At 40.6% G+C, this 22,269-nt stretch overlaps 1 protein-coding gene across 2 annotated transcripts in view; it reads left to right on the top strand.

The window, feature by feature from the left end:
• The first annotated feature begins 412 nt into the window (after positions 1 to 412).
• Frs2 (fibroblast growth factor receptor substrate 2) overlaps positions 413 to 22,269 on the top strand; it is an 80,222-nt gene continuing 58,365 nt past the window's right edge. For both annotated transcript variants that reach the window (XM_048359773.1, XM_048359782.1), the window contains exon 1: positions 413 to 570. The gene's annotated coding sequence lies outside the window, so the exon portion shown is untranslated. The remainder of the gene's footprint in view (positions 571 to 22,269) is intronic.

The following is a 22,269-nucleotide window of genomic DNA, read 5'->3' as shown; positions in this document are numbered from 1 at the left end:
AAGCGCTTAATGTAGTGCCTACAGCCTAATAGCGTTTAATAAATGTTAACTATTATTATTAAAAAGACAGATTGGAGGTAACAGACTGAATGCGCTGGGCTTTTGCAACTAATTCTTTGATACCGGTCCCATTGTCTATGAAAATAGGTGACTGGAGGGGAACAACTCTTCACAGTAGTTAAAATAAGGGGTGCACTCCGCAGGCAGGGAAGTCGAGGGGCCGCGGGACAAAAAAAAAATGTTCCTGAGATGCCCAAGGATGGAATTGTGGGCTCCAGGCCGCAGTATCCCCGCCTCTTCCTGGAGGCCCCGCCCCATTCAAGAGGCCACGCCCCTCAACGCCAGGGAGGCCCTGGCAGCTCCAGCCCGCGAGCAGTTCCGGTGCCAAAATCCTTCCCTCCCCCGCTCCCCCGGAAGTGCTTTTCCAGGGTTCGGGCCGGAGCGGAGGCCTTGTAGGCACAGTCGCAGAGACTCCATCGGCTCGGACTAGGCATCTCCAGTCCGGATCAGAGTGTGGAGGTCCTCGCTCGCCGACCCGCGCTCTGCGCCCTCCTAGCGTCCGGGCCGACGGTGAGTGAGCCGTTAAAGGGATGGGGCGACCGCGGGCCCGCGCAGGGGCTCTAGTCCTCTCGCGTTCCCGCTGCCCACCCCGGGTTCAGGGCGTTCAGCTCCGGCCTCGGCTGTCGGGGTCCGGGGACTGGGGTGGCGGACCGCCGCGGTCTGCGCGGAGCCGGCGGGGCTCGGAGGTGCGGGCAGCGGGGGCGCGGGGTGGGCGGGGCGGGGCCGGGAAAGGGTGCCGGGGCTGTGGTTACTGTGGGGCACGGGCCGGGCCTCGGGCCGGGCGACCCCCGCATTCCCGCTCCCCCGAGTCTCCGCGCCGCTCTCCCTGTTGGATTTTCCGTTGAATCCGGAGCTAGGAGGCTGGAGGCCCGACGCGGTGTGAGCTGCGGTGCCCGGCTCTTCGCCGCCTCTGGGTCCGTCCGGGGCTTAGTAATTAGTCTGGGTCCCAGGGGTGTCGTCTCCTCAGTCCCGGGGTGGGGCGCTGCCAGTGTGGTTGCCGGGGATCGCTGGCTAGGCTTTCCAGCCAAGACCCGCTTTTAAGGTAAGGCTGGCTCCGTTTGGACTGCTCTCGGGACGGGGTCGGGGTGCGTTGGTCGCCTAGGTACCTGCGTTGTCTCCTCCAGTGGTCTTCACTCCCTCGAAAGCTTGCTGAAGCCGCGGCTGAAGTCACTCAAACAACAACAACCAAACAAAACAAAACAAAACAAACAAAAACAAAAGGAAAAACACCCCAGCGTCTTTGAGGAAAATAGGTAGTTCAAGTACACATTCCCCTCCTTTCTTGCTGACGTTAAGAAAAAAAATGAAGTTATTCTCTGATCTGCGCCCTTCATTCCTGTGGCTATCCATCTTAAGTCACAGCTGTATGATGAGTTCAACCAGAGGTTACCGCACAAATCCATGGTGAAGTGTTGGTGAATGATTTTCCCCTCCCCCCACCTCGCGAAGTTTGTTTACTTTCATATTTGGAACTGTCATTTTTCCCAAACTTGTAAGGAAAAATGGCTCTCAGTTTCTCCCGAGAGGTTCCTTACACGATTACAGCTGTTGCTGCAGCGCAGAGGTTTCCACAGGTGGGCAGAGGTGTTTTATTTGTTTAAGTTTGTGTCATGAGGTGTTTACCTAGGATAAACGGAGAATTTCTTAGGCGAGAAAATGCTGTAGGGAGTTCCTTTAAGTGGATGGATTTTAGGTCATAAGCTATGGTGAAAGCGTTGCAGAAAATACAGATCCCCTCCCCCATCCCCCATTTAATGGTGATTTTTGTTTTTGAATTAGTATCAGAAGAGGGTGTATTTACTGCAGATTATGACTGAGCAGATGACCAATCTCCTGGGAATGTTGAATGTATATAAATCATCATGAAGCCACTAACACTGTCCGTACTTATGCTTGTATTAGGATTTATACTGTAGGTTTCTTTTGGGGGGGAGGGGATCTCATCTCATTCTTTCTCTGCCCATCACTGGAAGGAGAGGTAATGTCATGAATTAGGAATAGACTGAAGTGACAAGTTCAGTGAGCACCTGTGCTAAGGAAGGTTTATTTCAGGGTTGTTGATCTTAAGCCACAGGAAAAGCTTGCAGAGAGAAGAGTCTTTGTACAATTTTTTTGTTGCTGCTTTTGTTGTACACTTTTACACTTGACTTCTAGACATTTGAAAGTTGGGATATTGGAAATGAGAAAATCTGGAAAAAGTCAGGTTTGGTTATGGATCTGCACTCTAGATAGGATAATGTGTTTTGAAGGGAAATAATACAGTTATTAGGAGAACAGAAAAAGGAAATTAGGGAAAATCAGATGCTTTCAGGCATTGTAGATTTTATTATTCAAGTCAGTTCAATATTGAATGCCTGCTATGCATCAAGTTATATTATGAAATTGTATAGAACAAATAATAAAAACATGGTGATAATAACTAAGATTCATATATATATATTCTTGTCTTGGGGTTTAAATTTAGGGTCTGACACTTGCTTATCTTGCTTGTTGAGTGGGGCTCCGTGACTTGAGCCCTAGCCCAACCCCACTTTTTGCTGGTTAATTTGAAGTTGGAGACTTGTGGACTTTTCCACCAGCTTGTGGCTTTGAACTGCTATCCTCCAGATCTCAGCCTTCCATGCAGCTAGGATTACATGCATGAACCACTATGCACTATACGTGGCCAAGATTCATGTTTTGACTACTTTTCTAAGGTGTGTCTGAAATCATGAGAAATTGAATTGTACTTTATAGTAATAATGACCCCCCCCTCATATTGGAAATTGATATTGGAGATACGTGTTAAGTGCTTCATGAAAACACTATGCTAGTTATTAGAGGATACAAAAATTAAGTCTTTAGGAATTTAAAACTGGTAGGGAATGTAAGATGTCTGCACACAAAAAAATTGCAGCATAACAAAATACATGGTGTATACAAAGGAGTAAGACTATGCTCATTGAAGCCATCCTGGGCTTCATATCTAGATCCTGTGTCAAACATCTCCAAAACAAAAAGGAGATAACTGCAAGTACTTAACCACATGGATTGCTTTAGCTTGTATAGAAGGGGAAAGGGATTATGTTTAGCTTAGGTGATTATAAGAAATAGCAGAGATAAAGTAATACTTACAATGAGAGTTCTGATTTATTTATGCCATTATTTACTAGCTACTTAACACCAGGTTCTATATTAGTTGATTTCTGTACACAAAACAATGTGTAAGCTGGTATCAGGGCTTGAACTCAAGTGCTTTGCACTCAGCTTTCTTGTTCATCAGGTCTGTTGCTTTACTACCTGAGCCATATCTCCAATCCAGTTTATGCTGGTTAATTGGAGTCTTTTTCTGTTTGGGCTGGCTTTGAACCATGATCCTCCAGTTCTCTGCCTCTTGAGTAGTTAGATTACAGGTGTGAGTTACCAGCACCGACAATATGCATCTTTCTTAAATGATTTCCTCTGGCTATGTGGCTGCTGCCTTAATTTGACGTCAGATCTGCCTGGTTTGAAAACATAAATTCGATGTTACAGACGGTAAGACCTTTCAAATGAAGAAAATGATAATTAAAAGTGTGGAGATGGAAAATTTCATTTTGTGTTCAGATACAAGTTAGTGGACCAAATCACTTAGAATACTCAGTTCATTTTTGGGCATCAGAATGGTTTTTTTTTTTTTTTTTTTTTTTGCCAGTCCTGAGCCTTAGACTCAGGGCCTGAGCACTGTCCCTGGCTTCTTTTTTTTTTTTTTACTCTGCCACTTGAGTCACAGTGCCACTTCTGGCCATTTTTCTGTATATGTGGTGCTGGGGAATCGAACCCAGGGCTTCATGTATATGAGGCTAGCGCTCTTGCCACTAGGCTATGTCCCCAGTCCCTCAGAATGGGTTTTGAAAGGTAGATTTGAACTGTGTTGGAGAATACAGCATATTTAAATGCTGTATTTAGAAGTTGACATTTGGAAGGTAACAAGAAGTGACAAAGGTCTAATAGTGTGGTATGCAGGATGATAGGTTGTGAGAAGTTGATTTTCCTATAAATACTGGCATGTGAGTAGTGGAAGGGATCAATAGGGATGGTTTGGGGCGATAGAAATGAAAGGTTACCAGTACTATGTGTGGGCAGTGTTGATACTGTTACTAGAAATATGAGGAAGGAGTTGCATAATAAGATTGATTTTTGGATGGCTTTCTTTTCTTTTCTTTCTTTCTTTTTTTAAGATAGTCTGGCCTCACTCAGTTCTCACGCAGCTAGGCATGTTGAGTTTTCTGTATACTTATAAATACTGGAAATGTCCAGAAGCTTTTAGAAATGTAGGTTTTGCAATTCAAGAGAGAGCTTAGAGCTAGACATCTATTAAATATGGATGTAGGGAATACAAAAATACTCAACTAGATGTGAAATGAATTAAAAGTACCAAGAGAGATTGTAGATGGAAAGAAAACAACAACAAAAGCAAATGAACTCTGTGTTTTCCATGGCATCTGTTTAAAATAGAAAGGAAAGACACTATGTAGACTATTTTATGGGTGAAGAATTTGACAGTATATAACTTCCTAGTGCTGAGGATTCAGATGGAATACAGAGAAAATGATCAGTAAAAGTCCAATTGGGAAATATATATATATATATATGTATGTGTGTGTATATATATATGCCTCTGTTAGCAAGAATAGTGTGCTTTGGTTATCCTCGTTGAAAGAGGACAACTCTTTAAGGCTCTGTGATGAGTGTCAGATTGGTTATTTTAAAGCCACATTTGGTTGTTTCCTTGGACATTTGTTTGGCAAATGATATGTGAGGATTTGGAAGTACATCTTTGTTATAGTATTCCATTTAATTTTGAATAAGACTTTGAATTTGTTTTTAATATTAAGTACATTTTAATATTCAAAGATAATCTTTGTACTTCATATTATAGTGTCTGTAGTATTGCCTGTTATAGAAAATGGTGTTGAGGAGCAGGCTTCAAGAACTCTAGACCAGTACTCTACCATTGAGCAATATCCCTAGTTCAGTATTAGTACTTTTTTTCCTATTAACATGAATAATTTTATTGCTGATGTTCTCATTGTCTTTGAGGAGTAGAATAAAACTTCTGTCTATCATATAATGATGCAGTTATATATACATGACAATTGTGTTTTCTTTGGGAATATTTAAGAACTGTAAATTTATGCAATTTCATGTAGTTTTGTGCTATAGGTTTTAAAATAGGGGAAATTTTGTATTAATGCAGAAGACTGTAAGAGCTTTCTGAGTGAAGCTTAAAGTAACTTCTTAAAGACAAATTTATTATTTTTAGACCAAGTTACCATGGGAATGTTTATTTCCTTCTTGAGATTTAATACATTCTTTTTGTTTTTCAGGAATTTGTTTTTCACTATATCATAGGCACTTGGGAATGTCCAAAGAGTCCTGCATCAGTGTTAGAGGCAAGGGGTTTTGTGTGTGCTTTGTCTGGGCTGGTTGGCTTAGTTTCAGTGAGCCTGGTATTAATGAGGCAAAGGTCAGGAGTTCCATTTAGCTTTAGTCTGAATGATGGCCAGGGAGTATGCCTCTCACCAGCTGTCTTGGAAATTCCTCAGTTGTCATTGGTCACAAAAGTGACTGGATGAGGGTAGATCTTTATACTACTGGAAGAATTTAGAGGAAAGTTAGTCTAATGTTTGGAACTTCACATAGCTGTGTTAAAGTTCCTAGGGTTTTTTTTTTGGCATTCGTTTATGAGTACATTATAAGACTAAAGCAGAAAAATTGTAAACATATAAGACACATTCAGATTGAGTGATCTAGGATTTTTTTCCTCCATGATGTACCTCTTTGGCTGTTGGTCACAGTACTCTGAGAAGTAGTAGGAGTGAATATACAGGTGCAAACTCAAGGCCCAGCATCCTCCTCAACTGTTGTAGAAAGGAACTGTTCATTATGGGGCAGAGGCATTTGCTCCCTTAAACCTGTTGGGCAAAGTGACCTCCAAGTATATCCATAATCAATTGTGATCTGTGACATTGAGCTCAATCTGTGATCTTGAGCTAAACCTTTCTTGAGTCTTCATTTCCTCTTTATTGGGAAGGTTAATACTTGGCTTGAGCATGCTCTATTATTGTTTTCTTTTTCTAAGTGGGAGCTGACTACTTCTGCCTGTCATTTCCTAGTGCTAGCCTGTGGAGTAGTATGGTTCTTTGGCAAAGTTTTTATTTGAGTGAAATGATAATGTACTTAGCTTTCCTTAAAGCTAAGTCCATTAAACTTGAAAGATAGTCTTTTATCTACTTTTTTTTTTTTTTTTTTTTTTGCCAGTTTTGGGGCTTGAACTCATGGCCTGGGCACTGTCCCCAAGCTTGTTTTGCTCAAGGCTAGCACTCTATCACTTGTGCCACAGCACCGCTTTTGGCTTTTTTCTGTTTATGTGGTACTGAGGAATTGAACCCAGGGCTTCGTGCATGCTAGACAATGACTCTGCCACTAAGCTACATTCCCAGCCTCTAATTTTTTTTTAATCACATTTAGTGGGAAGATATTAGTTGTTTTTTGAAATAGTGGTTATAGTGATTGTGACTTATTTTCCCCCCCAATATTCTTGAATATTGAATATTCAGAATAAATGTTGGCAATCCTATGGTAGTGTGCTGCTGCTTTTCTCCCCTATTTAGAGACAATGGTTAAGTCAGCTCTGAAAATCTTATTTTTAACAGTACTTGAGAATATTCATATAATGTATTTATACATATTCAAGTTAGTTTTGGGGTACATTCTGTCCTTTTATTCTATCGGAGATGAATGGTCATTTTCACCATCACCGAATTTAATTTTGACTTTTCATAATTAATACTTACAGCACATTTCAAGGAGCAGTTTATACTACTTTCAGATGAGTTCATGAACGTTAAACCAAATTATTTGTTTTAAGGCTGTATTTCTCAACTGGAGTCCCAGGAGAGATGGTGACCTGTGGGGGCTATCTTGGGGTGCTGCTTTAAATCATTACTTTGTTGATTTGCTAGCAAGATAAATAACTTGCCTTTGGCTTAGTGAAGTAACAGGAATTGGCTTCCTTTTCCCTTTATGCAGGAAAGAAACTAGAGTGAGAAACTTTTATTTTATATAGCAAGTAGACCTTGTACAAATACCAGTATTCAGAATGCTTTCTAGAGAAAGAATAGTGCAGCACTGTGCATAATGGGTTATGTAAGTGGAGCCACAGAACTCCTCCTGAGGATACAAACGAATTATTAACATAAGTGTTTATTGGAATTGCATCACTTGTCTAGATGAGAGGCTTATTGATGCTCTGGTTCACTTAGACTGGGGAAGGGGGTATGGGAATTTAAAGTGCAAACCTACCCTATGAATGAAGTAAGTCTTACCATTTGTTTTTTGGGCAGGTAATTTACAAAATAGGGAGTACTATAGTAACATTTAGATATGTATTAGGATATATCAACTAAATGTCCAGGTTAAGTTGAAAAAGTTTGGGCTCTCTAGAAATTTACTGCATTGGATATTAAAAGTAACACTAGCTGGGTGCTGGTGGCTCACACTTGTAATCAGAAGGCTGAGATCTCAGGGTCACAGTTTGAGGCCAGCTCAGGCAGGAAAGTCCATGGGACTCTTACCTCCAGTTAACCTGAAAAATCTCCAGAAAAACATTGGAGCCGTGGCTGAAGTGGGAAAGTGCTAGACTTAAGTGAACAGCTCAAGCCCTGAGTTCAAGCCCCAGGACTGGCACACACACACATAAAAAGCAATGCTAGCTTTTGTTGTTGTATATGTTTGTTTCTAATAAATAATAATAATCACAGTTCATTAATTTGTTTTCACAATGCTTAATTTTTTTCTACCAAGTACTACAGTGGCAGAAATAAGTTGGATGAGTACTTTCAGAAATTAGACGTGTACCCCAAATGTGCCTGTCATAAGTTGAAAGTTTTTTATAGGAGTTTTGTATTCTGCTATATTTTTTTAATAGTAATATATTTGTACTCAGGAACTTGTGCTTGACAGGACTGGTACTCTACTGTATGAGGCATACCTCTAGTCCTATGTTTTTGCCTCTTATTTTGTTTATTTGTTTTGTTTTTGTTGCCAGTCCTGGGGCGTGGACTCAGGGCCTGAGCACTGTCCCTGGCTTCTTTTTGCTCAAGGCTAGCACTCTACCTCTTGAGCCACAGTACCACTTCCGGCTTTTTTCTATATATGTGGTGCTGAGGAATCGAAGCCAGGGCTTCATGTATACGAGGCGAGCACTTTACCACTAGGTCATATTCCTAGCCCCTTGCCCCTTATTTTGAAGTGGAGTCCAATGAGCTTTCTGTACTGGCTTGCCTTGAACTGCAACAGTCTAGATCTCAACCTCCTCAGTAGCTTGTATTCCAGGTGTGAACTGGCGCATGGCTGCAAACAGTATATTAAAGTATTGTGGACTAAAATTGATGCCCCAAGAAGGAGTGGTATTTCATCTTGTGCATGACATGACGCATTGGAGTTTAGTGCTATTGGAATGATTTATTTTTGGCCTTAAAAAACAAAATCTTGTGTCTGGTGGTAGAAAAAAGATCTTTGTGGTAGAAACAAAATGACTTTAAAAGGGGATCTAATCAATTTTTAAAGTGTTCTCATATGTTTAAGATTTTTTTGGTTATTTGCATTTATAATAAAATAGCATTGTCTAGTAACTTTTTATTTATTTATTTTTTTGCTAGTCCTGGGCCTTGAACTCAGGGCCTGAACATTATCCCTAGCTTCCTTTTGCTCAAGTCTAGCACTCTGCCACTTGAGCCACAGTGCCACTTCTGGCCTTTTCTATATATGTGGTGCTGAGGAATTGAACCTAGGGCTTCATGTATACTAGGCAAGCACTCTTGCCACTCGGCCATATTCCCAGCCCCCTCTGGTAACTTGCTATAATGATGGAAATCTTTATCTGCCTGTCCTATTCAATATATGGTAGTTCGACTGGTTTTAAATGATTTTTTTTTTGAGATAGGTTCTTGATTATGGAACCCAAGCTGTCTTGGAACTGTCTCTCTTCCTGCTTTAACCTCCTGAGCAGTGGAATGACAGGCCTTTATTATTTTATTTTTTAATTTCTAAGTTTTATTTCCTTCCCTTAAGTTTGAAAGTTAAACTTGATGTAGTTTTCCTTTATTTTAGTTCTTCTCACCTCTCAAAAAAATAGTGTCTTAAATGATGCTTCTGGTTTACCTATATATTTACAAATGTTTTTGTTCATTATTCTTCTTTGCATTGCAGCCCACCTATCTAGGACTGTTTACTTCTTTGCTCTTTTTTTCCTTTTTGATATACTGGAAATTAAAATCTGGAAGAGTCTCACACTTGGGTCATACTCCTACCCCTTTTTTGCTTTAGCTTTTTCAGATAGGGTCTTGAATTTTTGCCTAGGGACAACTTGGGACTGTGATACTCCTCCTACCTGTGCCTCCTTTCTTTGTAGCTGGGATCACAGGCTGATACCACTAGTTCATTGATTAAGATAGAGTCTCTCTAATCTCTTAACCTCTTCTGGGCAGACCTGGAACCAAGATCCTCCCCATTAGCCTCCCAATAGATATTAACCACCACAGTTTTTTTTTTTTTTTTAAATTTTGAGATGTGGCCTGGAACTTGAGATCCTTTAGATCCTCCAGCTTCAGCCTTCCGAGTGCTGGAATTACGGGCCATGCCACTATCCCCCAACTCAGGATAATTACCTGCCTGAAAATTACCTCTATAGCTCTATTTTTTTTTGAGGGGGGGGGTCAGTGATGAGGACCAAACCCAGAGCTTGTGTTTGCTAGTCACTGAAATATTTAAATTTTTTCTAGTGAGGGTCTATTGGAAAATTTTCTGTTCTTCCCCAAACAAGTTCTTTCTATGTTAGTCTAGGCTGACCTTACCATCTTGCCTCAGCTTGCCAAGTCCTGGATTATAGGCATGCCCTGGAAAAAGTTTTCATTTGTTGGAAAATGGCTTTATCTTAATCTCCTGAAGATGGCTTTTCTTTTTCTTTTGCTAGTACTGAGATTTGAACTCCAGGTCTCATGGTCACTCAGCTGGCTTCCTTACTCACAGCTGTCTCTCTATCACCTGAGCCATGCCTCTAACCTGTTTTGCTTGTGCGTGCACGTGCACATGTGTGAGTGTGCTGTCTGGGGCTTGAACTCAGGGCCTGGTCCGCTGTCACTAAGCTTTTCTCCTCAAGGCTAGCACTGTACCATTTGAGCCACAAACCACCAAAAAGTCAATAGACTTTCAACCTGGGCTTGGCTTTGAACTGTGATTCTCAGATGTCAGCCACTTGAGTAGGTAGGATGACAGGCTTGAGCCACTAGCACCCAGCTAGCCTGGATTTTTGCTGATGAAGTCTCTGGGACTTTTCTGCCTGAGCTAGCTTGGAAGTGTGATTCTCTAGATCTCAGCCTCTGGAGTAGCTAGGATTATAGATGTGAACCACTGCCACCTGATGGAGATTTTTTTTTTCTGATGTGTATTCTGGATTAGCTTTTTTTTTTTTTATTGCCATTGAAAAGTCTATAACCTGAGTAACTGTTATTTCTTTATAAGCAGTTTGTTTTGGTTTGCTTTTTTTTTTTTTTTTGGCCAGTCCTGGGGCTTGGACTCAGGGCCTGAGCACTGTCCTTGGCTTCTTTTTGCTCAAGGCTAGCACTCTGCCACTTGAGCCACAGTGCCACTTCTGGCCATTTTCTGTATATGTGGTGCTGGGGAATCGAACCCAGGGCCTCATGTATATGAGGTAGGCACTCTTGCCACTAGGCCATATCCCCAGCCCTTGGTTTGCTTTTTAAAGTTTATGGCTAATTGAGGTTTTCTTTTTTCCAATGCTGGGGATGGAACCCAAAGCAAGGCAAGTGCTCTGCCTCCAACCTCTACAGCCTCAGTTCTTACTTTTTTTGAGACAAGATCTTGCTGTGTAGCTTAAGTTGGCCTTGAACTTCTTATGTCTTTCTACTATGAACTGTGGAATCCTAGGACTACAGGCATGCACCACTGTGCTTTGCTTAGAATTTGTATTTGAAGTACATTAGATCTTCTCACATTGTCCTCCTTGCCTCTTTAACGTGTCATTTTTTAACTTGAAAATTTTATTTCACTTAGTTTTTTTTACTTTTTTTTTTTTTTTTTTGGCCAGTCCCTGGGGCTTTGGACTCAGGGCCTGAGCACTGTCCCTGGCTTCTTCTTGCTCAAGGCTAGCACTCTGCCACTTGAGCCACAGCGCCCCTTCTGGCCATTTTCTGTATATGTGGTGCTGGGGATCGAACCCAGGGCCTCATGTATACGAGGCAAGCACTCTTGCCACTAGGCCATATCCCCAGCCCTTTTTTTACTTTTTAAATAATATTCTAAATAATAGGTGTCTTTTCATTAGCTAGTCCTGTCCTAGCTTTGTTCTACTGACATATTTTTGAATTTATTTTATTTATTTATTTTTTTTGCCACTCCTGGGGCTTGGACTCAGGGCCTGAGCACTGTCCCTGGCTTCTTTTTGCTCAAGGCTAGCACTCTGCCGCTTGAGCCACAGCGCCACTTCTGGCCATTTTCTGTATATGTGGTGCTGGGGAATCGAACCCAGGGCCTCATGTATATGAGGCAGGCACTCTTGCCACTAGGCCATATCCCCAGCCCCTTGAATTTATTTTTAAAAGTTTATTTTTACTATGTTATCTCCCTCCTCCACCTGCCAGGTAGTGAAGATTGAGCCCATGGCCTCATCCTTGGCCTTGTTTATTTTATTTGCCTTTGTGTGTGTGTGCGTGTATGTGCACAGTACTAAGGATTAAATCTAGGACCCCTAATATACGAGGTACCTTTTGAGTAAGTTTACAGCCCTTTTGTTTTTATTTTGCTTTTGAGAGTAGATCTTCCTTACTCTTTGCTGGCCTCAGCTTTGGGTCATCCTGCTTTTGCTTTCCTGGTATCTAGAATTACAGATGTGTATAATCATGCCTGGCTCCCATTTAAAAAAAATATTAATGTTATAAAGTATATAAAATGTGTACAGAGTTTGCCATTTATAAGTATAGAGTTCGGTGGCATTATATACATTCTCATCTTGTGAAATTTGCAGTAATCACCACTAGTCATTTCCAGAACTTATCCAGCAATACAAACTGAAATTTTGTATCCATGAGGCAATCATTCTCCATCTTTCTTTCTTCCCAGCCCTTGGCAACCACTATTGTTTTACTTTGTTTATTTTTGAGACAAGGTCTCTCTGTGTGTAGCCCAGGCTGGCTTGGAACTTTGCAGTCCTACAGTTTCAGCCTCTAAAACACTATTAATTTCAATAATTAGTAATTAATTGATATTATTTTGGTGCCAGTAGTAGGGGTTAAACTTAGGGCTTTAAGCTCGTTTGGCTTTTTCTTTCTTTTTTGGCCAGTCCTAGGGCTTGGACTCAGGGCCTGAGCATTGTCCCTGGCTTCTTTTTGCTCAAGGCTAGCACTCTACCACTTGAGCCACAGTGCCACTTCTGGCCATTTTCTGTATATGTGGTGCTGGGGAATTGAACCCAGGGCCTCATGTATACGAGACAAGCACTCTTGCCACTAGGCCATATCCCCAGCCCCTCGTTTGGCTTTTTCATTCAAGGCTGGCACTCTTACCATTTGAGCCGCATCTCCACCTCTGGCTTTTTGCATGCAGCTAGTTTTTATTGTTATTATTATTATTTACTTTCAAATATAGGGTGAGTTTGAGTCTTGCTACATTGTCTAAGCTGGCCTCAAACAACTTCTTTCTTTCTCTTTTTTTGTGCTAGTTTTGGATCTTGAACTCAGGGCCTAGGTACTGTCTCTGAGGTCTCAAGGCTAGTGTTCTGCCACTTAAATCAGAGCTGACTTCTGGCTTTGTTTTGGAGGGAGGCAGAGATAAGTTTTTGGAGATAAGAGTCTGGTGGACTTGCCTGTCCTCGCTGGCTTCGAACTGAGATCCTCCGACCTCAGTATCTAGAGTATCCTGAGTACCTAGAATTTCAGGTGTGAGTCACTGGTGCTCAGCTGGCCTCAAACTCTCATTTTGACCTTTTGATTAGCTGGGATTGTAGGTGTGTACCTCCAGACCCAGGCCGGGATTACTTTTTATTTCTTTGAAATTTATTAAATATGTTATATTATCTTTTTGGATTTTGTGTCTTGGGCTAGCTAGGAAGGCTCATTACTGTTGATCAGCCCTCCAGCTCTTCCTTGCACTGCTTATTTTGAGATAGGGTCTTTTTCTTTTCCCAGGCCAGCACTTTGTGCTCTCCCTATTTTATGCTTCTAGTTTAGTTGGGATGAAAGGCAGTTGTTACCACACTCAACTTTCTCACTCTGAGATGGAGGCTTGGGACCTTTTTTTTTGCCTAGACTATCCAGAAATGTGGATCCTCCTACTCTCAGCCCCTGCATAGCTTAAAGATGTTTATTCTATACTTAGTGTCTGACTATTCTGATATCTAAAGCCATTGCAGGTGTGATTCTGCTAGTTTTTTTTTTTTTTTTTTTTACTGGTGCTTGTTTTCTTTTTTTTCCTCTTGTGCTGAGGAAATAATTTTGAGTCTGGAATGTGTGAGGCCAGATACTCAACTACTGAGCTATATCCCTAGCCCCTTGTCTTGTAACTTTTTTGTGTGTAGTTTAATTTTTCTTTGTTTTGTTCTAACGATCTCTTATATCTCAGACTGGCTTGGAACTCTCATTCTCCTGCCTCAGCCTTCAGAATGCTGGGATTACATACAGACTTATACCCTAATCTTGTAATTTTTGACTGAATTTTCCTGAATTTTCTTCCTTCCTTCCTTCCTTCCTTCCTTCCTTCCTTCCTTCCTTCCTTCCTTCCTTCCTTCCTTCCTTCCTTTCTTTTTTGCTCAAGGCTAGCACTCTGCCAACTTGAGTCACAGCGCCACTTGTGGCCTTTTCTATATATGTGGTGCTGAGGAATCGAACCTAGGGCTTCAGGTATATGAGGCAAGCACTCTTGCCACTAGGCCATATTCTCAGCCCGAATTTTCCTGAACTTTCCATTTTATAGAGTGATTATTATTATTTTTTTGACCAGTCCTGGGGCTTAGACTCAGGGCCTGAGCACTGTCCCTGGCTTCTTTTTGCTCAAGGCTAGCAATCAACCTCTTGAGCCGCAAGTCTACTTCTGGCTTTTTCTGTTTATGTCTTGTTGAGGGCTTCATGTATGCGAGGCAAGTACTCTACCACTAGGCCACATTCCTAGCCCCTATAATGTGATTTTTAGTAGTACCTTAAATTCTATAGCTTAAAGCATGTAAGTAAACTCCTAGAAGATAAGATTCTTGTACTCTTAAATTTTATTTTGAAATAATTTTGAACTTAAAGAAAAGATAGAATAATATAGTGGACTCTGGTATGTATCCTTTGACCGTATTCACCAGTTTTTACCACTTTATCATATTTTTCTTATAGCGTATTATTTATTTTGTTTTGAAAACCATTGAAGAATAGGTTGCATGCCTTTTTACCTTTCCGTATCTAATGGTGTATTTTTTAAGAATAAGGATACTCAGCCTGGCTGGAGCTGGTGATGGCTCATGCCTATAGTCCTAGCTACCCAGGAGGCTTAGATACCAGGATCACCATTGGAAATCAGCCCACACAGGAAAGTCTGTGAAATTCTTACCTCTAATGAACTTCCAAAAAGGCAAAAGTGAAACTGTGACCCAAGTTGTAGAGCACTAGTCTTGAGCCAGAAAACTCAGTTCAAGCCCTGGTCAGGCACTGATACACAGAAGAGTAAGAATATACTTAAGTATTTGTACAATTACTATTGTACAATTACAATTGTACAAATGCTAGTTTTAGAGCCCACCAATTTAAAATTAATGCAGTACTTTTATCTAATAATGTCTTTATATTTCACTTTTGTCAGTTTGATCATGCCCTTTAGTCCCCTTTAATTTTGGAAGATTTCTTAGCTGTTCTTTTATTTATTGTTTGTAGCACTGAAGATCAAACTTAGGACCTTACACATGCTAGGCAAATGATTTTCTACTGAGCTACATATTGTGCCTGTTATATATACTATATCTTTCTTGCAATTGGAGAATAAAGGTCAGTTATTTTATAGAAAAATTTAAAATTTAGTTTGTCTGATTTGCTAAATAATTGATTGAAATTATTATCTTTAGTTAGAATTCTACAAAAGTGATGCTTCCTTGTCAAGATGCATTGAGACACATACATTTTTGTCCCTTTTTGGTGATTTCCCCCTTTTAGTCTAGTTTATCAACTCTGTAAGTTACTATTTCCCTGTTGAAACTAATAAACGATCTACAATGAGATATCCTAGTGTTTCGTTATTTTCTTTCTTTCTTTTTCTCTTTTGCTGATTCTGGGGCTTGAACCTCTGTGTCTAGGTGCTGTTCCTGAGTTCCTTTTGCTCAAGGGTAGCACTCTACCACTTTTGCCACAGCTCCATTTTTGGCTTTTTCTGTGATTGAAATAAGACTTAAAGGCTTTCCTGCCCAGGTTGTCTTTGAACCACAGTCCTCAGACCTCAATCTCCAGAATAGCTAGGATTATAGGCATGAGCCACCAGCACCCAGCTGTTTTGCTATTTTCTAATGAAAACTAAGTACAATCGGATGCTAGTGGCTCATGCCTGTAATTTTAGCAACGCAGGAGGCTGAGACCTGAGGATCCCAGTTTAAAGCCAACCCAGGCAGTAAAGTCCCTGAAACTTCAATTACCCACACCAGTTAATCATTCTGTAGTCAGAAGTGGAGCTGTAGCTCAAGTGTTAGAGCATTAGCCTGAACACAAAAGCTCAGGGACAGCAGTTAGGCCCTAAGTTCAAGGTCCCAGATTGGGAACACCCCCCCAACCCCCGCCCCCCGAAAAACAATCCTTACCCATGTATAGGTAAGGATTATTATCATAGCACATACATTTAATTTGTATCATGCCTTTTAGCTTGCCAAACGTTTTTATATTTGTTGTTTATTTTTTTTGAGATGGAGTCTTGCTGTGTTGCACAGGCTGGCCTGGAATCCATCCATCTTCCTGCTGTGCCATCATACCAGGTTCATGATACTGTTTTAATCTTCATAAAAGTAGTATTTTCATAATTCTAGAAACTTGAGACCTAGAGACATAGTTGATCAGAGGTAACAGAGGAATTCAAACCCTGGCATTAGTATTGTTTTTTATTAGCAACAGTGCCTTTTAAATTACTAGTAATGTTTACATTTTATACTGTTGAATGAATATATAAGCATAAGTTGCTAACTGAAATAAGTTTCTTAAAAGGTGGCAATTCTAGTGTGGTTGGGTTTTTAACTGTATTTCTATATGAGCATTGGTGCTTAATGTATGGTAGATAAAATTTTTGAGAGCTTAAGAGTCATGTGGAACCAGCAAAATGTTAGTGAGACCCCAGTGATGTGATTTACTCATATAATGCCAGCTTTGTGGGAGATATAGGTAAAGATTGTCATCTGGCACAGCCTGGGGGAAAAAAAAAGCGAGACCCTATCTGAAAAATGACTTAAAGCAAAAAGGCTGGAGATGTGGCCCAAGAGGTTAAACACTGCTTAGCAAGTACAGAGCCAGTCAACCCAGAGGCAGTGAGACATACAGATTGACTGACTCATGTGACAGTTGTTTCTGATCTTTTATGTGACTCTAAAATTTTTTTAGGTAAAAATATGATTTGCACATAGCAAAGAAAATGTAAAATCATCAGGTGGTAAAGATTAGTGAGACAAGTTTCTTTTTTTTTTTTTTTTTTAGTTATTAAATCAACCCTTAACATTTGGATGATTAATGGAGGTGACTTAAGGTTTTTCTGTCATACTCGGATGTAGTGCTGGTTAATGGAATCTTAGACCTGGTGAATTGGTAGAACCCATGCCCTACTCAAATTCTCCCTTTTTATTGCAATGTCCCATTTCCCCCCATTCCCAGTCAAAGCTGGAGGTATTTGGACCATGAATTCATCCATTGGCTGATGAATTCCATAAGTACTACTTGGGAGGCTCGTAGGTATTCACAAGTGTGCTAGGCAGTGAGGTTAAAATGATGAATAAAAAAGATGGAATTGGGGCTGGGGATATGGCCTAGTGGCAAGAGTGCTTGCCTCGTATACATGAGGCCCTGGGTTCAATTCCCCAGCACCACATATACAGAAAATGGCCAGAAGTGGCGCTGTGGCTCAAGTGGCAGAGTGCTATAGCAGCCTTGAGCAAAGAGAAGCCAGGGACAGGGCTCAGGCCCTGAGTCCAAGCCCCAGGACTGGCCCAAAAAAAAGATGTAATTGATTGTTGTCATGGAATATAATCCGGAAGTGATAACATATTAAAACATTTGAGGGCTGGCTTAGTTGTAGAGTGTTTGCTTAGCCCTGGGTTTGATTCCTCAATACCACATAAACAGAAAAAGCCAGAAGTGGCACTATGGCTCGACTTCTAGCCTTGAGCAAGGTATAGTGCTCAGACCCTGAGTTCAAGCCCCAGGGCTGGCAAAATAATAACAAAAAAAAACATTTAAAGTAAATACAGATGAGAAAATCTATCTGTTGAAACAAACTATTTCCTGTCAAAGAAGAAAGTTTTGAGGCTCTGGCTTAATGGAGTATATAGCATAGTCTTTGAGGTTACTAACTATTCAGTTAGGCATGTTCTGAAATTTGATATTTCATTTAAATGAAAACATTGTATTAAACCTTGTTTTACATATTATGTTCAGTTGAAAGATTACTGTTTGCTTGTTAAGGAAAGTTGTGAGTACTTAGTAGTAATGCTTGAGAAGCTACTTGCTAACATGGCTCACTTTACATTCCTTTATCTCCCAGTCTTTTTACTCAAAGTCGAATATTATACATATTAGCATAATTTGTTTAGCCTCTTATTTTGAGGGTTCCCAAGAAGTAGTAAAAATAGAAGTCTGTGCCCTCCAGTTGGTTTTCCCTATGGTGTCTGACTGTTAACTGTGAAAACAAGGAAATTGGCTTCAATATTATTACTGTTAACTAAACTACACTGTATGTAGACTTTTTTTTTGGTGCCAGTCCTGGGGCTTGGACTCAGGGCCTGAGCACTGTCCCTGGCTTCCTTTTGCTCAAGGCTAGCACTCTACCACTTGAGCCACAGCGCCACTTCTGGCCATTTTCTATAAATGTAGTGCTGGGGAATCGAACCCAGGGCTTCATGTATACGAGATAAGCGCTCTTGCCACTAGGCCATATTCCCAGCCTGTATGTAGACTTGAACATTTAAAAAACCTGCATTTATTATTTTTATTGGGTTTAAATTATATATATTTCACTGTACATATTTTAACTTTCACAATGATGAAATACTCACATAGCTTATGAAGTCTATGAACTTTAACAATAAAATCACTTCCTCCGTTTTGGATGATATATACATTACTGTCCTTTTGTTTAGTAACATCTGTTTCCTCTTTCACTCATTCCTTCCTTCTCATTCACACCCATAAGTTGCTTAGTTCACTTTCATCAGTGTCCAGTGTAGCAGATGGTCCCCTCTGCTATATTATTATTGTTATTATTTTCACACACTTTCCACTCATTCTGTGTCTTCTTTTCCTTGTACTGTATTTTGGTATCTTGAGACCTGTTTACTTTGTCCTATTTGTATATCTCTGCCTTTTTTTTGTGTGTGCCAGTCCTAGGCCTTGGACTCAAGGCCTGAGCACTGTCCCTGGCTTCTTTTTTTCAAGTTTAACACTTGAGCTACTGTGCCATTTGCAGCTTTTCTACTGAGCTATCCCCTAGCCCTTTGTCTTGTAACTTTTTTTGTTTAATTTAATTTTGTTTTGTTTTGTTCTAAGGATCTCTTGTATCTCAGACTGGCTTGGAACTCTTATCCTCCTGCCTCAGCCTTCAGAATGCTGGGATTATAAAGGTGATGAACAGGTTACATAATATTGTTTCTACTAATGTGTTGTACAGAGGGGCCATCATTTTCCTTCCTTCCTTCCTTCCTTCCTTCCTTCCTTCCTTCCTTCCTTCCTTCCTTCCTTCCTTCCTTCCTTCCTTCCTTCCTTCCTTCCTTCCTTCCTTCCTTCCTTCTTTCTTTCTTTTTTTTTTTTTTTGCCAGTCCTGGGTCTTAGACTCAGGGCCTGAGCACTGTCCCTGGCTTCTTTTTGCTCAAGGCTAGCACTCTGCCACTTTAGTGAGCAACAGCACCACTTCTGGCCATTTTCTCTATATATAGTGCTTGGGAATTGAACCCAGGGCTTCATGTATACGAGGCAAGCACTCTTACCACTAGGCCATATTCCCTGCCCACAAACAGGCTTATCTAATGTTTGTTTGTCTTGTAATTTTTTACTGAATTTTCCTGAGCTTTCTATTTTATAGCGTGATTGTTTTTTTGGCTAGTCCTGGGGCTTAGACTCAGGGCCTGAGCACTGTCCCTTGCCTTCTTTTTGCTCAAGGCTAGCACTCTGCCTCTTGAGCCACAGCGCCACTTCTGGCTTTTTCTGCTTATGTGGTGCTGAGGACTCGAACCCAGGGTTTCATGCATGCAAGGCAAGCACTCTACAGCTAAGCCCCTCTTTGCATTTTAAATCTAACACCCGCTTATCAGGGAGACAATATACCATTTGTCTCTCTGTTCTTGGTTTGTCTCACTCAACATGATTTGTTCTAGTTGCATCCATTTTCCAGTGAATGCCATTATTTTATCCTTTCTAATGGTAGTGTAAAATTCCGTTGTATATAGGTACCACATTTAAAAAAAAATCCCTTCATCTATAGTGGGGCATCTGGGTTGTTTCCATATCATGTCTATTGTGAATGGTTCAGCAAAGAATATTGAGGTGTAGGTGTCCATGTCATATCCTGATTCCTATTGTTCTGGATAGATGCCTAGGAGTGGTATGGCTGGGTCATAGGGTATGTCTATGTTTAGTTTTTTGAGGAACCTCCAGACTGCTTTCCAAAGTGGTTGTACTGGTTTACATTCCCACCAGCAGTGCAGTTGGGTTCCTCTTTCTCCACATTCCTGCCAGCATTTGTTGTCTGAATTCAGAACATAGGCCATTCTAACTGGGGTGAGGCGGCATCTCTTTGTGTTGCATGTGTATATAGTTCTATGTAATATTATATTACTTCTGCATAAATAACAGCACAGGTGAGGTTCAGAATGGTTCCATCATAAGTTCTTCCTAATACTCATCCATCCCTTCCCCCCAACTACTAGTGTCTTTTGAGCATGTTAATTTAATGAAATCAGGCAGTATATACCTTTTTTAATTTTTTTGTCCTGGGGCTTGAATTCTGGGCTTGGATGTTGTCTCTGGGTTCCTTTTGTTCAAGGCTAGTGACCCACAACTTTGAGTCACAGCATCACTTCACAGTTTTTCTGTGATTATTTGGATAAGAGTTTCATGGAGGGCTGGGAATATGGCCTAGTGGCAAGAGTGCTTGCCTCATATACATGAAGCCCTGGGTTCGATTCCCTGGCACCACATATATAGAAAATGGCCAGAAGTGGCGCTGTGGCTCAAGTGGTAGAGTGCTAGCCTTGAGCAAAAGGAAGCCAGGGACAGTGCTCAGGCCAAGTCCAAGGCCCAGATCTGGCAAAAAAAAAAAAAAAAAAAAAAAAAAGTCTCATGGACTTTACTGACTGGGCTGGCTTGGAACCACAATCCTCAGATATTAGCCTCCTGAGTAGCTAGGATTACAGGTGTGAGCCACCTGTGCCCGGCTAGAATGTAACTTTTTGAGATTTTTTAAAAAAAAGATATGCCCTCTATCCACTGCAGGGGTGGGTAGGTATTGGAACTTTGACTTGAGGCCTCCTGCTTTTGTGTTCTTGCCCTCTTGCTTGGCTTTTCCCCTCATAGTTGGTGCTCTACCAATTGAGCCACACCCCCAGTATGGCTTTTTCCTGTTAATTACAGATGAAGTATCCTGTGCTGTTGTGTTGCTTTTTTGAAACTCAACTTTATATTACATAAATTTATTTTGTGTGTAATATTTTGTGATGGAACCCAGGGCCATGCACATGCTAGGCAAGTGCTTCTCACTAAGCTATGGCTTTACTTCCTATTTAAGCATTTTGTGTCACATTCCTCATGTTTAATTTTTGCTATTGTAGGAAATGTTGCAGAAAATGCCTTTGAGCATATAGATTTCTCTTTTTTCTGGTCCTGGGGCTTGAACTCTAGACTTGGATGCTGTCCCTGAGCTCCTTTTGCTCAAAGGCTAGCACTCTGCCACTTGAGCCACAGCTCCACTTCCGGCTTTTCTTAATGTTTTAAATTACTTTCTTAGGGTAGATTCCTGGGTCTGATTTCTGTCAATCAATATGAAAGTGTTTTAGTCTTTTTAGCATTTGGTTAAGTTGCTTCTCAAAAGAAGGGTATGGCTGGTGGCGGTGCATTGTATCCTTGTTAGATTTCATATTAGTGTTATTTTTGCCCTCTTAATAGGGTGAAGAGGGCACTTGGTTATTTAATTTTAGATAGGATATCTTTATGTAACAGTTTTCCATGAAAAGTAAAATTAATTATAATGTCATATTTATATGAGCTTTGAAAAAAATGTGATCTTGCTTTCCAGTGATTTGGAAAACTATCTTAGTATCTGTGCCACTGCTCAACAGTTCTGAACTAGCGGTTGAATTGTTAGATACTTCTCTTTAAAAGTTTGTTACTTACAAAGTGATTGTCAGTTTCTACCCTGCTTTTCTTTGGTCTTAGGTATTATCTCCACAGTCTGGATTCTTAACCTTTTCTCATCTCTTCCCTCTTCAGAGAGCTGCTGTACCTTTTACTAGTACTAGATCAGAACCTCATTCATTTTTTCTATTCTTGTCTGCTTCAAGTGGCTGCTCATGCTGACATATTAATACATCAGTATGTACATTAATGCATCAGTGTAACAGTTCAATATAACCTAGGGAGATTTCATTTATTCGGGGTTTTCAGGAGTATTAGCTGTCATTTAAAAAAAAGATACCATAGAAGTTATATGGTTAATATATGAAGTGTTTGTACATTTCTGCACAAAGATGTCAGAAAACATGAAAATCTTGTACCCTTTTCTGTTTTGAGAGATAGCAATAATATATTCTTAAAATAGGCCATCAAATAACAATGGGCGACAAAACCCTTTGAAAGAAGTATTTTGTTGGGCATCAGTGGTTCTCACCTGTAATCCTAGCTACTCAGGAGGCTGAGATCTGAGAAGGTGGTTTGAAGCTAGCCTGGGCAGGAAAGTCTGTGAGAC

This window comes from Perognathus longimembris, chromosome 1 (assembly GCF_023159225.1).
Source record: "Perognathus longimembris pacificus isolate PPM17 chromosome 1, ASM2315922v1, whole genome shotgun sequence".
Lineage (NCBI taxonomy): Eukaryota > Metazoa > Chordata > Mammalia > Rodentia > Heteromyidae > Perognathus > Perognathus longimembris.
The sequence above is the reverse complement of the archived record's forward strand: the minus strand, read 5'-3'. Positions and strand labels throughout refer to the sequence as shown.